General features: G+C 37.2%; 1 protein-coding gene across 2 annotated transcripts in view; it reads left to right on the top strand.

Annotated features, from left to right (window-relative positions):
• HS3ST5 (heparan sulfate-glucosamine 3-sulfotransferase 5) overlaps positions 1–17,363 on the top strand; it is a 197,881-nt gene that overhangs the window by 149,926 nt on the left and 30,592 nt on the right. The window lies entirely within an intron of this gene.

The following is a 17,363-nucleotide window of genomic DNA, read 5'->3' as shown; positions in this document are numbered from 1 at the left end:
TACATTTATTATTTCCTTAAGGCCTTTCTAATTTCAAGATGTATTTCTGTCTGCTAGAATTTTCTCAGGGTAGTTGTTTTGAAGATTTAGGTTAAAAATAACAAGTATTTCATACAAATAGTAAAATGTCAGCAATTGGTAGAGGAAATTCAGAAGATTCTTAAATGTTAAAGCAATGTGGAAGGCTGAAGCAGATTTTAATTTCCAAAGGCTTCAAAAGTGTATGTCCACACTCTGAGATACTGCATTGTATTACCATTAAAGGAGTACTTTGTTAAGCAAGTGTTAATTTTTAAAACTTCCTTACAATGATAAGGTCACATGATAAGACCTTTTAATTTTCATATAAAATGTGTGTATGCAGTGCAGAAGGGGGCTCTTGCACATCCCTGCAGCACCAAGCAATGCAGAGTGGCTGTGACCATGCTGAACGGCACCTTGCCTGAAACAGTGCAAGTAACCACAGTTAAAGGTGTTTCTGCCCCGTGGTTTTTCACATCTAAGTCTGGTTGGATATACAGTGAATTGCACGTGGGTTTGTTTGTTTTTCATGGAAAGTTTCATGCTGTATAAGCAGGACATCATTTACCTCAGTTAACAATAATGTAATAGATGAGGAATCTAGAAATATTGCTGTCTCATGTACTTTAAATCAAATTAAAAAAAAAAAAAAAAAGGCAAAACTTTTCCTCTTTACCTTGATACAAGTGAGTGAAAGACCGCTGCTGCCCAACTTATTTGAAAACAAGAGGTGTGGTCAGCACCACTGTGGTCTCCACTGCCCCCCAAAAGGTGCAGTAAATCAACAACTCTGCAGATGTAAGGAGGAATCACTCATGAAAAGGGGAGCTTCCCAGCATGATTTTCTGCAGCTGCTTACCATGCTGGGGCTCTTCCTTCCTTCAAAAGCTTTTTATTTGGTCTATATATAGAAGAAATGCAGATGTCTGTTGTGAGGGGGTGGAAAGCACTGTGGAATAGTTGCTTTCCAAAGCTGAAGATGCTAAGTTGCTTGTAATAATGCACTTGATTCATCCCATACTTGGCAATGAATTCTAAGAAATGAATTCTAAGAAATGAATTCTTAAAGTCCTAGAGCAAAGGAGAGGCTGCATGCAGCAAGGTCAAAAGCATCTAGTGATTATCAGCCTGACAATATTAAGAAGCAAGTACATCTTATTTTACTCACTTTTGGAAAACCATTATGGGAAATGGTTATTCAAGACTAAGGGAATTCTAACCATTATTCCATTATCAAATTAGTGTCATGCAATGGGAAGAGGTTGTAAACTGGGGTATATTCTTCAATGTCATACCTGAATCCTGCTCTCACTACCATAGCTTATCTGGGTGAAACAAGCAGTGCCATTCCATGGATGCCCCCCAGACTTCTGTCTCTGGATTGAACAAAAAGCATGGACAAAAGAAAGATATGTCTCTTGGCTTTCTGTAAAACAGTTGTTGGTTTTCAAAATTTCTAGCTCTTAGAAGTTTTCCGTCTTGGGGATTGAGTTTGTTTTTTACAAAAACTGCACACTTTTTTCAGCTATTACCAGGGGGAACCTAAAATGACCTTGAAACAAAGGTTAGCAAAACATTGCTTCATTTCCCACTCACTCTTCTCCATATGTACCTGAATGTCTATTTGACTTACAATTAGATATTCTAAGATGCTTTTAAGGGTATGTCACCATTGGGAAACTTGCTATATTAACACCCACGATGACATGAGTACACAGCAGACTCTTAGCTGTCCATTCAGCTGTTTTATGCAAGGCAACTCGAGCTGAACAGAAATGCCTCACTAGCTTACTGGGAGAATCAGGCCCTTAATATTTTACCTAGAGCTTGTTGGAAATTTTTCATCTGAAAAGATTTCAATAAAAAAAAAAAGGGGGGGGGACATTACTGATGAAAATATTTGTGATTATAATCTACATTATGAACTGCCACTTGAAATAATTGTTTATTTGTTTTTGATGGTGTCTGTTCAGCTGGCTAGAGAAAAGTAAGTCAATTCCAGATTTTCTTTCCTTTTTTATTTTTTTTTATCATTCTTGTAGCGGAAAATGTTGATGTGGGAAAATGACAACAATGAGGAATAAAACAGAATTTTTCATAACACTGCTTGTTTAAAAAAATGTTCATTTCTCACTGTTTGAAATTTTAACAGCTCTATTTTTTATGTATACATGAAAAGAAGAGAATTGTTCCACTGACTTGTTCCTGTAAGCAGAAAAGTTTACCCATATGTCTTTCTTGCTTGTGGCTTTTAGCCATTTTCATCATATTTTGTCCATTTTCATTTATTCTCCACCCCTTTCACAGACCAGTGTCATTTGCAGCACACTTGCAGGTGCTGTTTATCACCGCTGTCCCCCTGGCTGCTACTCTGCTACCACGACTGCTTAATGCAGCATGCTGGCAGGAGTCCACCCAGAGCCCTCGCCAAGATTTCCCCACTCTCCCTTTTGGTATACAGATGGGTGCAAAATAAACTCAGCAAGAATTTGCATTCAGGCTTATATGATCATGGAGCTTAGGTGGACTGACCAAACCTAATGGCTAAGTTTTCACTTCTCTTTCAGTCACAGGTTAAAACATTTGCAATTTTATATATATATATATAAGACCTGCATACAATTAATGAAAGTCCATAGGAGCAGTTCAACTGTGCTGTTAGGTTCAGAGCATGAAAGATCATATATCACTGTAACCTACCTAACCTTCCCTGTACTAAATGACAAACTGCTGGAAATAGCCTTTGGGTCAGGTCTCACATTCACTAAAATACTTGTCCTTCAGCTGAGGACTCTGTTGAACTCATATATCACTCAGCATCTTAAATCACAGAGACTTGCATAAATGCTAAATACTAATTAAGATTAAAAAAATAGTGAAAGGTATAGTCCATGAAGCAGGTCATATCAAGGCCTAATTATTTTTAGAATTTATCTTTTTTGGTGACCTTAGGATATAAGACGGCAATTTGTAGGAGTTTATGATGTTGCTACTGTACTTTATTCTGCAACTCAGATCACCTTTACAGCCCATTCAGGCTACACCTTCTGCTCGTCAAAAAAAAAAAAAAAAACAACAACAACAAAAAAAATAGAGTTGTACACCTCAAGAAACAGCTCGTGGCAACATCTGAGTTAATGGGGGCTTGGCAGATGCTGAGAAACTTTTCAATTTTTCCTTAAATTATTTGATTAACGGCTCCCAGCAAGCCATTCTTCAAAGGTTTTATTTCACACACAGGGCATCATTTGCTGGGAAAATGCTGTTTCTTGAAAGGTTTAAAGCACGGGTATAAAAATACATTTTGGAATAAAGCAGAAACTATCAGTGGTGCCTTATGCATTTAGGTGCACAGTGAAGTTGGCAATTATTACTTAAGCGCCACTCCGTGCATGCTAAATGCTTTCTGAGCAGTGTTTCTGCCCTGAGGAACAAACATGCTGAAGAGACAAAAAGTCAGCAGGCAGTGAAAAAGAGAAGACAAGAGAAAATTTATGTATCAAATCAGTCAATTCCCTGCAAGTAGCATGGCAGAAGTGTTTTTGGTTTTTCTTCTTTTTTTTTTTTTTTCATGTGGCAGAAGGCAGGGAAGTAGCAGATCTGCTCAGGGAGGTCAGACAGTAAATATGGAGGTTTTTAGGTGATGGAGCAGCTGACAAACAGGCTGCTTTGATGTGAATTGAATTGCATCAGGGTTTTCAGAGCTGAATAATATGACTTTGTGTAGGGCACATGGTATAAATAATGAAAAAGAGAAGGAGAGCACGATACTGAGTCATGTTTTGAGATAAAATGCGAGTTACTGGCAGAGAGAAGCAGGCTCTATTCTGAGCACCACTGCAGAGAGGACTCAGACAAAAGAGTGGTGACAAGGAAGGGGAGAAGGAAATGCGTTGCAGTGGGTCAAGAGGAGTTGCATACACGGCAAGCTCTTCAGCATTTCAAAATGAACATTAGAAAGGTGAATATATTTGAAGATAACAATATAAATGAGTTTGTTCCTGTTTTCTGCCCATTTCTAGAAATCAGACACAAAGGGTGGCATGGCACTACTTCAACTTACTGTTTGTTGTATTCCCTTCTATACCTGGGTTTCTGGAAGGTCATTGTTATTCCTAGCCTTGGAGTCTAATTCAGCATCTCCTGATGCAGAGGTGCATTCCCCTCTAGCCCACACACTATTGTGTGTGCAGTGCTGTTATAGTCCACAGTTGGGTAGTCCCTACGAAGCTATTACCAGCCAGTGGAATATAGAGAAATTCCAAACTGTTTTGAATTACACCCCAGATGTGACTAACGCCAGAACACAGTGCAAACTGAGCTTCTGTGAACTGCAGGGCAATGTCATGCAAGGCAAAGAAGGAAAGAGTCACAGCTAATTATTGTTTAAAATGTCACAATGTATGTGAAGTTTTTAAAATCCCAGTTAAAAATTATTCAGGCAGAATTGTGATTCCTGGGTGTTTGATATGTCTTCTGATTAGTCTTTGTTGGAATTATCTGTACTGCAGAATAATTATCTTTACACATTTCCTTGTATTAGCATTGTAACATAATCACATTTATATAGCTTTCTGTCTGACTTTTTTAATTGGTTCTTTAATAGCCTCAGTGTAAAAACAGCAACCTGAAGTGATTAGTCATTCATTTTCCCTGTCTCTGAGTCAAAAGAAGATGAGCTAATCAAATCCATACCACCATGCAGTCTTTTCCAGGAGTAGCTATAAGTGACAGAAGTTGCTTTTACAGTGCAGAAAATCACTTCACTTCTTTCCCCAAATGGCTGCACAAAATTCAGTGTGGAGTTCATGCAATAACTTCCTTGAAATTGCTGTGGGTTTATTTACATCAGAGAGAGAATTCATGTTTTTTTGTAACATAGAGTCTTATTTAACTAAAAGGAGAACCATTTTTCTTTTATGTCCAGTACTATCTTATTGACAGGAGGTCTTTTTCACTAGATTAATAAATGTTAGAAGGTAAAATATGGTACTAGTCAAACAACATAAACGATAATAATACATAAAGCATTTATAATGTGCAGCTAATTACCCTGGCTTATATTATGAAGTGAGATGAACCAGCAACATCTTGTGAAGTTAAATACATTATGGCTAAACATCTAGCCATGTATCTTGGGACAGAAAAATGATACTATAAGTAAAATTTATTGTTTTATATTCTTAATTCAATATACAATTTGTTACATGTGTATAATATGTATTTTGAGTATTTTATATATGACAATGTTTCTCCTTTTATATAAATTATGTGCCATTTGAATGTATCATATAAAAACATTATTTAAAGGTATAGATGACCACTATTAGAGGCTCATATTATTGAAGGTATGATGTCAATATTTAATTTACTAGTGCAGATGTAGCCAGTGCACTCAGTACAAGAGACCTCTTTATGTTAATCATTGTAGATAGCTAGAGAAAGTCTCTAACGTGAGCAGTTCAAATCTAATTTGATGAGATGAAGAAAGGAAATATTTTAAGATATGGTGCTGAGGCACAGATAGACTTAGTCACTTCCCCAATAAGCTGATAAATAATTAGGTAAAAGGGGAAACTGGACTTGGATGTCCTGATTCTTAATAAAGTATCTTAAATGCAATGACTGTCATTCCCTGCTAATGTCCATTGTATTCTGTTATTCTTCTTTTCATCTTATTTTACACAGTGTTATACTTTTTTTCTTTTTTTTTCCTTTTTTTTCTTTTTTTTTTCTTTTTTTTTTTTTTTTCTTTTTTTTTCAGCCAGATTATATAGTGGTTAAAGATAATATTTGTGCCAAAAGATAAAACTTCCATCAACAAGCTGATGATGTCAGATGCTGTTATCAATTTATTTATTTAAAACTGTATATCTGTCAACAGAAAACCACAAGGGAACTTATATTTGCCCGAGTCATCTCCAAAAGATTTAACAACTAAGCCACAGGTATCAAGCTGGACTGATGCAAATGCTCAAGAACTGTTGTTCAGTATCTCTATGGCCCCAGCGCTTTGCAGCTTTTTCTTTCATGGGATCCCTCCCAATGGTCAGCTCCACCTTCCCTGCCCAGTTGCTCTCTGGGATGTGAACTGGTGAAGTATCCTCCAGTGCCAGAATTGAGGAAGAGGCTTCATGGTCTCCTCTTTTGCCCACAACACCATGTCAAGCCTTTCACATCCACAACCTTTTGAATAGCCTTCTGACATAAGATTTACTTGGATTCAGTGAGGTCAGACAGAATATCTAGTGAGGCCTCAAAAATCATGATATTGCTAAAATCTATTTTAAAAGATTGTCTTTCAACATTGAGCTTTACTTTTGGAGAATAATTCAAAAATGTTTGCAAGCTATTCTCCCCAGCTATTAAATCTGGTTTGTCAGTTACTGATATGTTGAGTGAGTTTATTTTATTCTGTTTCTCCAGTTTAATCACATGCATATAGGAAATGAGGCTTCATTTTAAATAAAAGCAATTATAATAAATCACTGAGTGTTATCAGATGTTTTATAAAAAGTTGAAAGTGCACTACAGAATGTAAAAACATCCCTTACTGAGGGCAACAGAAATATCACCCTTATAAGGGCAACAAGCATGGTTCGAAGGGAGTTGTCACCTTTACTTCAGAATATTTTTTATTTTTTTTCTGTAGAATTTATAAAAGAAAGACATTATTTCTGAGCTATGTTTTATCCAAATACCATTAATCTGTTCTATCCAAATGGTCACAATATTAACAGATCATAACAAGGTTTATATATCCTGTTATCAAAACATCATATTTTCTTCCTTGACTGGACGTCTTTTGTCATTTCAGCTAGTTTGGCATTTTTTAAAGCTAGAGAATACAGCATGTAAATTTCTCACTGTGATTTAGATGTCCAATTAGTGTAAGCACAAGTCATGTCAGGAAGTACAGCAGAAAATAAATACAAGGAGGTGGCAGAAAAAAAGAGTGGGCAATAAGTGTGAACTTGAAAACTGAAAGGAGAAAACAGAATACCTACCTTGCCATTGAGTTAACAGAAGCCAAAACTCCACTACATTTTTTCTAGTAAGATGTACATATTTTTTAAGACATTTTAAATGACATAAGAGATAAAGAAAATATCACAGCTTGAAATCTTTCAACATGGCTTCAGCAGAGTTAGTCATTTTAAATATAAGAGCCTTTTTCCAGTGTTCCTAGGTACATGCGAAAAATATTATTTATCCAAATTAGGTGATAACATTGTATTGGATCTTGTTATGATATAGGGATGAGGTATCTCCAGAACTAAATAGAAACAGATATAATTTTCTAAGCAAATATTTTAAAATATATACAGACCTTTCCTTACATATGTCTGTGTATATATGTACATATATATGTATATAATTGTATATATTAAGTCCTTTGTTACCTTCCTACTTTTCACGGAGGAAAAACTCTAGGAATTTGAACCACTACAAATCCCTAATCTAACTCTCCACTACACTTATATATTATTTTTTTTCTTTCCCTGCTAGGAAACAACTGTCTTCTGAAAATTAAAATCTGTGAACTACATTCTGTACTTACGCACATGTGTTTCTCTATTCTGATCACCTTGAAGATGGGCTATAAAGGCAAGCATCACAGGGGGACTCACTGAGGTGCTGTCTGTAGTGAGACATCTAGTCTCTAGGGACTACATCTGTTATCACAGAGAGGGACAGAACAATAATAAACACACAAAGAGGAGCATTAGAAACTGGATATCTGAATTATCTACCGTAAATTTCCAAAATTCTCATTCCTTTTGCAATTTCAAGAGTAGGATGAAACAGAAATGGAAGACACTATTGTAAAGAAACATCATGGTAAGTCTGTTTGAAGGAGTAGTTTTTCCTGCAAGAAGCAAAAGAAAGTATTATCCTTGTGTACTGAGGGAAAAGCAAAGTATGAAACTACAGCCCCCCAGGGTGCTGTCAGAGGAGCTCCTTCTGCTGGTCCAAAGTGCACATACTCTACTCTTGATAAAAGCTGTAGAGAGCAATGATGCGGCTGTAACAGTGTCAGCAACTCGGCAGATCTGCAGCTGGTGTGCTTCTGAATGGCAGCACAAGCTGCCTCCGTTTAGCAGCTTGTGCAGCATTTTACCCTAACAGCCCCACTTGCCTCACTGTTCCACACATATCTGGTAGTTTTGCAGCTTCAAAATAATGAGTTCATTTTGCATATTTTAATACCAATATGAACGAAATGGCTTCTCATTTACATCTTTCTACCATGTATTGTATGTTTTCTAAAACCAGGTTATATTAATACAACTATATAATAATAAACCAAAATAATCATAATATTAAAAAATTAATCTTCCTTCTTCAGAAATAGGTGGGTAAATCTTCTGTCAAGAACTCTTTAAAATTGAAATGGACATTTCATCAAAAAATGATTGTTAGGAGAAAGCCTTCATGGGAAATATAAAATTAAACTAAAATGTCACTTTAATCTATTCTTTCTAGAGAAGAGCTCAATAATTGAACTAAAAGTATCCCTGCCTTTCACAAACTTATTTCCTACGTAAACATATTTGATGATTCTCAACCAATTTGCTTCTAGGTCTGGCAAACACAGGAGATTTTTTATTTTGTAGAACTGTAATACTGCAAAACTGCAAACTTTTTTTCTTTGAAGGGATCTGTTTCATGTTTATTTATGCTTACCTGATACATATAAATAACTGATGCCCATTCACCAAGCCACCATCTGTGTACAAGTTAGTGGTAGGCAAAAAAAATATGAACCTTTCAATAAATCAATGCCAAAAAATAGTAGTACAAGGTATTGTAGTACTTGATATATTTAGTATAATTCCTTCAGGCAAGAAATGAGCAGAGAGCTGGATGGAAATTTCATTTCTTTTTCTCTCGCTCACCTTCCTCACCCTCTAGATTATCTGATCTCAGTAGAGGTCCAAGACCTCAGTGAAGGACTCAGACTGTTTGTTGGATGGTCATTGGGAGGTCTTTAGCATAATATGATCATGTGAATATTTATCTTCAGCATATGGTCTTTCTTATCTCTGTAGTCCTCTTCTTTCCCACAGCCTGTTTACCCCCAGTATTCCCAGTCCAAGAGCAACTTTATTTGACAAAGAAAAGAAAGCTTCAGGCTGCACCTACACCACTAAGTGCACAGACTGCACCTACATCACTAAGTGCCAGGACAGGGGCTCAAGCACTATCCTTCAGTTGTTCACTAATTGCTTGTGTGCTTTCCGACATCCACTTGGGTTCTTGCCAAGTAACACTCTCTAAGCCAGTGCCCCAGCACCATTCCAGCTATTCCTAATAAGAAAAAATAGTCACCTCTTTTTAAAAAGTATTTAGCTGTATGGGTGAAAACTACTTCCAAGATCACAGACTGCTTTATTTATTAGTCCAAATGCAGTGGTGGGTGCCACTCAATGGTAATAACATTTTGTGACTTCAACATCTTTTGTCACCATGTAAATACAGCTCTGTAGAACTACTAGTGTGTGGAATATCTCTCTATAGCTTGAAGGAGTTGTGCATCCAGCCACATGTGTGACTGGTATGAATATGCTAGAATAAATACTCATGTTATGACATGTAAGCCTATATTCCTTATAGTGGACAATCCATCTCTCTAACACTATGTCTCTAGAGAACTATCTTAAAAGTTTTTTTGTGCAGTATAAAAATGCAATATTGTACTCTCTAATTCTTAGGTCTGCTTGTGGCAGGAAAATTGTTCTCTTAATCTCTCACTCCTGAGAAGCATAACGAAAATAAAGGCATCGTTATTAGTGCCTGGACTCTGAAGAGATGTCATTACATTTTTGTCACTATTCTACAGAGAGCTCTTAACAACTTCAGATTTTTAATTGCTCTGAACCAATGCAGAGTTCAGTTAATTGTGTGTCTTTTAAAGACTCCCTTCCTGCATAAAAGTAGGCTAAAATATCACCTTAATATCTTCACCCTAAACAAGTTTTCATTGCTGGGTAGCCATGTCTGCTATCCTTACTTTGCTTTGTAAGTTTTACCCAAGCTAAAAGAACATAGTTATCTCATCAAATGTAGGATATGCAATGTTCATCTGTACCTTTGCACCTACTTGTCTATTTCTATACCTATTGATAATACTCGTATAGACCTGCTTCCCATCATGTGTCTGGATGAGGGTAATAAAAATAAACAGATGGGTTCTTGTCTGGGTTATCCAAAGCAGATCTCTCCTGTCCACTTCTTCCACACATAACGCAGCAACATCTCAATGGAGGGCCATGCTGCTGACAAGTCAAAAAGAGGGATACTGCTCCTGTGAGCATGCAGGCCTTGTTGAGTAGCAAAGTATGGCCCTGCAGAGAAGGACTCAGGGGTTCTGGCAGTTGAAAAGCTCAACATGAGGCGGCAGTGCTCACTTGCAGCCCAGAAGGCCAAGTGCATTCTGGGCTGCATCAAAAGTATGGCCAGCAGGTGGAGGGAGGGAATTGTCCCTCTCTGCTCTGCCCTTGTGAGATCCCACTTGGAGTACTGCATCCACTTCTGGGTCACCCAGCACAAGAAGGATGTGGAGTTGTTTGAATGAGTCCAGAGGGGGGCCACAAAGATGATCAAGGGGCTGTAGTATCCTTCCTATGAAGACAGGCTGAGAAAGCTGGGGCTGTTCAGCTTGGAGAAGAAACGTCTCCAAGGTGACCTCATTGTGGCTTTTCAGTACTTAAAGGGGACTTATAAAAGAGATGGAGATTGACTCTGCTCAAAGAGATAACGGCAGGATAAAGGGGAATGGTTTTAAACTAAAAGAAAGGAAATTTAGATTAGAGATTAAGAAGAAATTTTTCACTCAGAGGGAGGTGAGGTACTGGAACAGGTTACCCAGAGAAGCTGTGGATGCCCCAACCCTGGAGGCATTCAAGACCAGGTTGGATGAGGCCCTGAGTAACCTGATCTAGTGGGTGACATCCCTGCCTATGGCAAGAGGGTTGGAACTAGGTGATTTTTGGGATACCTTCCAGACTGAGCCATTCTATGATTCTGTGGCAGCTTTTCTCCTGCTCCAGGACTCAATATGTCACACACAGCTTATAACTAGTTGATAGATGTGATCACAGAGCATGGAAGGGGCTGTGGCACAGTTCTATGAACAGGTGATGTGCCAGCCTGGCTGGAGTGGAACAAGGGACAGCAGTCAGTGATAGACACCTGATGCTAATACAACTGCCAAATGTCCAAGATTGCCTATGCCTCAAACTCAAGTTTAAATCAAAAGCTCTCACAAAAGCCTTCTCTTTCTGAAACTTTCTGATGCCTAACTTTCTATCCTAGCTTTCAATGACTAAATTTCTATCCTAACTAGAGCCCATGGCTTTGAACAAAATAAACCTCTTTGTAACACCAAAGTTAATCAACTGCAAAATTTTGAAAGTTAAGATTTCTTTAACAATGGTAAACAAATGAAAAAGAGGATGCTCCCCAAATACTTTTCCTTTAGATGTATCTTGACTATCATTGGATTCTGTGGTCTCAGGGCTGGAATTATTTTTTTTCTGACCTTTAAAGCCAAACCAGAGAAGTCATCAGCAGGACTTTGTCTTGGGTTTTCTGACATTTCCATAGAGGCCAGAAATGTTCAGCTCTGCAGAGGTTTCTGTTCAGTCCACATTCATGTCTGTACAGGGATCATAATGGTTGAAATGGACTTTTTTTTTTTTCCAATTGCATTTCAGTGTAAATGAAAACACCTGATCTGATTAATAACAATGGTGTTGCAAGCCCCAGCTGACTCAGTAATAAATAATTAGTCAGTGAAGCTCGTTGTCAAAAGAAATGTTTGAGAACATGTAATGAATAGGATTAAATGTTTTTTACATAAGAATTTTAAAGCATTCTAGTCTGGAAGTGTCATGTATTGAGCATAAAACAAACAAACAAACAAGAGGATTAAGAGCTAATTTACCCATCAGAAAGGTTCTTCCAAAATAGTACTCTTTGTTTTTATTGTCTTGCTTCTTGTTTGTTTTATACCATTCATTTCCAGGGACAGGGAGAAGAAGTAGAAAGAAAAAATCTAGCAGGCTTTGGACTCCATTGGAAACTGCTATGAATAGTTTGGCACTGATTCTCTCAGTGTTAGCAGAAATAACAGTCCTGAAAACAAGGGTCTGACCCTGCCTGCCTGGAGGCAGAAAAGCCAGTGTTGAGTTAAGCATGATCTGTGAAGGGACAGTAGCATCAGGCAGCAGGATATACCCAAGGCAGGTTTTACAGTCTTTAATCTTTCATTTCAGGAAATGTGATTTGAAAGAATGGGACAGCCTATAATGGGGTACTGCACTGGAAATTAGCCTAAGTACTACCTTGTGTCTGGTCATTTGCAAATATTTTTTGGGTAGTGGTTTATACTGAATGGCAACTTATTCCGAGAATTATGCCACACACAAAAATCATCCGCCTCTGTGAACAATCATAAGGCATAAAAAAAATAAAATAAAATAAAATAAAATAAAATAAAATAAAATAAAATAAAATAAAATAAAATAAAATAAAATAAAATAAAATAAAATAAAATAAAAATTAATTCTTGAATCCTATAAGTTAATCCTGGAATTGTAACCCAAAGAGAAAATTTCTTCTGCGGATTGTGTGCCAGGCCTTTTCTGAATGATTATCACAGATGGTGAAAAAGTCCCATGGCCTTATCCTCATGTTCTTTTTCATTCCAAATGCAGTCCTCTGTGAAATACCAGCCTGACTGCATATGTTTGAACTCTGACTGTCCACTTAAACGTATGTTGCACTTCAGTGGTATGGTCGCCAGAAAAGAATGTTAGGCTCTATTTCAGATTTAGAGCAATTTAGCCTCACCCCACTGCCATTGAAACTTTGCCTAGTATTACCTCTGTTAGATTACACTTCTGAACTAGGATAGACAGAGTTAAAATAGTCCATCATGTTGAGCTTAATGCAATAGAGCTGGAAGCTTCCAGAAGACAGCTCCAGTCTCACCCTGTCCTCTATACACAGCTCCAAGTGCCCATCATCTCCTTCAGCTCTCCCCTGAGCAATTAGTTTCTGTCCTGGGAAAAGTTCTTCAATACTAGTCTATTTCTCAGTAATTAAGGAGTAAAATTTAATTTAATTTTAACTGACAAGAACGTAAAATTTAAATTTACTTTGATGATCTTGTATGTTACAATTTATTCTATCAACAGATATATAATGCTCATTTGATATTTTATATAACATGTATTCAGAAAGTATTTTGTAAGTACATAACACCAGAGATGTATAAAAACAATCACAGGATCTGTAAGTATTCTTATAATAGATGTGAAATTTTATTTCTGCTATAAATTTGACATAAAAGTGCTTCTCATACTTTGTGTCTAAGTAGTCGGTGAATTTCAGAAGGTGTGGGGAGGAAGCTGAGCAAAGGCATTGCAATCGTTGTGGTGTGCTCACTGTTTGTCACCTGATAGGGAAAGAACTGGGCTGCTGAGGAGTGCTCGGCTCCCAACCTCCCACTGCTGCTGCCCTGTAGCACAGTGTTGATCGCTGTATTGTGCACTGTCTGCATTTCTAACTGTTATGTGATAGCCAGTCCCACTAAACAGGGGTAATTTGCCTCAACCCCTCTTGGTGAAACATTGTAAAACAGCTGGAGTGTTCTTATGGACTTGTCATTTAATGGGCTTTCTGGTGAGTAGCAGTACAAGCCTTATGCGTCTGGTACTAGTACATGGTGTACAAGTCATATCGAAACAGATCTGTTCCACAGGAAATGTGCCTTTATGCTTCCTAATTAAGCAATTAATATGAGTTTTTCCTACTATTTTGTAAATGTCAGAGGACAAAGTTGAGAACAAGTGCATGTTGTTATTTGTATTAAGATCTGAGGGAAAAAGAATAGTGAAAAACTGATGGTATGCAGAGCTGAATTCCAGATTAATGTTCAGTTATATTTTAATTGGACAGTTATTTTTATTTGTTTTTCTTCACTGTTTTGATATAATATGTTTTTAACATCCCCCTCCCAACCAAATAAGAATACAGACTTAAAGAAAGCCTTTGTTATCTTCTCTCTGTGAGTGTCCTTGAAAGTCCTTCTTTATTCTTATTACGAGTCTGTTCTTTTCCACTGGGAAACACATGTTGTCCTGTAACTTTAAACTCCTAAGAGACTAATGTCAAGAAAACTTAGATTGTCAAATAAAAACTGATTTGCATGGTCCAAGACTGACAGCCGCTTCATAATTTGTGCCAGTCAATGGAAATTTTGAAAAATTCACAACCAAAAAAATCTGTCTCAAGGAAAATATTCTCAATGTGTTCTATTCAAATTATACTAATTCTATCCATTCAATAAGCTTTGGTTCATTCACAAAAGAAAACATATATATATATATATATATATATATATATATGGTTTGCTTAATAAGGTGATAAGAAGCTCGTTCAGTATGAACACATATTAATTTATTATACATTATTTTATTACTACATATATCTATGCATGTACATAATTAGGGAGAAAAAGAAAAGAAGACAAAGGGTCAGCATTGTGCTAGGTGTTACATTAGTTCTGCACTACTACATCCCCAAGAAAGCAATGAAATCAGTCAATGAGCAAATTTATACAAGTGGGAATTCTCTTGTTGTGCATGTTTAAAATGTTCCATTTAAAAAAAAAAAAAAAAAAAAAAAAAAAAAAAAGGTCATGATTGCCCAGTTTATGGCATGTTGTACCTCCCACAGAGTACAAAACAGCAAAAAACATTTCTAAGTTATTACATGCAATAAATGTACCCTCTAGGCTGTTTTTTGGAGTGTTATATGCACTTGTTTAGCATGGAAAATTCTGTGGAGGCTTCCTGAGCTAGAAATACTCTGAGCTGATGTGCTGAGACTTCAGGAAAACGTGATTATGTTATATCTCTGGGCATCTGTACTCCTAGTCTATCTTCAAAATCTGATGTATATTAAAGACGTGGTTTTAGAAGGCCCACTGTATGCAAGTGGCTATGAAATATTAATGGTAGCTTAGGCAAACTGGCACTTGTTAAGCATATGGGTAGTAGTATTAGCATGACATATGCCTGGCATTTGAGTAACAGTCATCAGTCTGGCTGAAACAGAAGGTGTCTGCTTCATGGGTCAGTTCTCTGCTGAAATCTGGACAGTTGAATTGAAACTAAGTAGTATTTGAACCCAGCTCAATTTAGAGAAACTATCTGGTCTCTTCATCTCCCATGCAGAACTGATCTTGAAGTTGCAGCTGATTGAGGAGACTTATTCAAGGAAAACAACTAAGATGATATAGACGCCTTCATCATGCAAATAACAAACATGTAATAGCAGCGCATCTGCAGCATGATAAACCGCCCAGAGTTTCAGTGGCAGCAGCTCCACAGGCTGTGTAATGTGTATTTTGAAACTAAATCTTTCTTCCTCCTATTGACTTCTTGCCCTCTGGTACATCGAGTTGGCTGCTTGAGATGCTTTCACTAAGTACAAAGTCAATTGACTGTAAGTGGTGATGAAGAAAACATTGTGTGATTAATATTACAGTTCAAGCTCTTCTGATCAGTCACAGAAAGAGCAGTCAAATAAACTCAACTTCATTTTGAAGAACCACACTGTGTTAATGGCAGAGAGCCTGCCTTGAGCCCAAAGGGAAAAACAAGCCACTTGAGGCAAATCTCTCTTCTTTTACATAGAACAAACTAGTTGAGCAGTGTTAAAAGCTGCTTATTGATTTGTGCCCAGACTGAAAGCCATGCAGGGATGTAAATGAAAATGTGTCAAGAGTCAATATTGATTTTTTTTTTTCTGTTTCTTCTTCTCTCTCTCTCTCTTTTTTTTTTTTTTTTTTTTAACAAGACCACCCCCCACCCCCTGGGAAATACTGTTAGCTATACTTCTAAGCTTGCCAGTGAGTGAAGTAAGACCCCTTTCCACAAGACTACATATGTCCAGACATCAAACTTCCTTCTTTTACTGAGGTAGTATGGACACCATGCTGCGAGCAGCAATGTTGACAAAATTTATTTTTTGAGAAAATAGATAGGTGAGGAAAAATAAATGACAAAGAGAATAAATCAAATGTTAGAGAGGACAAATTTTCCAGACCAAGCTTGTAGTCTAATACTTGCAGAGCAAACCCAATTTAAAAAAAAAAAAAAAAAAAAAAAAAAAAAAAAAAAAAAAAAAGTAGTTGTTTGCAATAAAAATGTGTATTGATATAAATTGCACTCAACAAGAACCAAGGACAGAAAAAAGGCAGAAAGGGAATCCTGCTATCCCTGGGGAGGCATGCACTCAGATGGAGTAGACACAGAAAGAATTTCCCTTTGGAAAGTTGGAGTCTACAGCAAGAGACCCTACAAGATCCTTTCTGTTGGGTGAATGCTAACAGAAGAGAAAGGGGTGATCCTGGAGATGTAATCCAAATATACTATTTGTTGAGTTTGCATCATCCTCAGCTAGGGATATACAAAATAGTTTAGGAAAATACAGATAACAGTTACCTCCTCTCCTCTCCTCTCCTCTCCTCTCCTCTCCTCTCCTCTCCTCTCCTCTCCTCTCCTCTCCTCTCCTCTCCTCTCCTCTCCTCTCCTCTCCTCTCCTCTCCTCTCCTCTCCTCTCCTCTCCTTTACCCCACCCCCTTTTTTTTTTTCTTTTCTGTAAAGAATCAAATACAAACTGCAATTGTCACTAAATCAATGTTATAGCTTTTTCTACTGGATTAAAAACTACTACTAGGTCTTTTAACTAAAATTTCTACCTTGCTACATCTTAGCAAGAAATACTCCTCCAGGTCTTTGACAAAGAATCCTGCTAATGAACTAATTTTTTATACCTTGCTTAGAGGTGACAACAGGATGTGGTAGACAGTCTATTGCAACTCAGATCTTCTAAGAATTGACAAAAGACAACAAAGAAGGGTTGTATTTAGTATGGAGGCAACCTTGAGATAAATGTTATTTACTTTATTGGCATTTCTTCAAGGCTTTAGATACTTTGACAATTTCTAGCTTGCCCTCTTGGAATCCCTGCAAGCCATATCTCTACTGAGTGCCAGATTCTGCAGCTGGCACCTTTCTCACCTCAACTGTTGTTTCCCCAGAATGACAAAAGAATTATTTCTAACTGAAAATATAGAAATCTTAGAATCATAGAATCATAGAATATCCTGAGTTGGAAGGGACCCTTAAGGATCATCAAGTCCAACTCTTGACACCGCACAGGTCTACCCAAAAGTTCAGACCATGTGACTAAGTGCACAGTCCAATCTCTTCTTAAATTCAGACAGGCTCGGTGCAGTGACCACTTCCCTGGGGAGCCTGTTC

This window comes from Aythya marila, assembly GCF_965140915.1.
Source record: "Aythya marila genome assembly, chromosome: 3".
Lineage (NCBI taxonomy): Eukaryota > Metazoa > Chordata > Aves > Anseriformes > Anatidae > Aythya > Aythya marila.
This window is presented reverse-complemented; position numbering and strand designations above follow the sequence as displayed.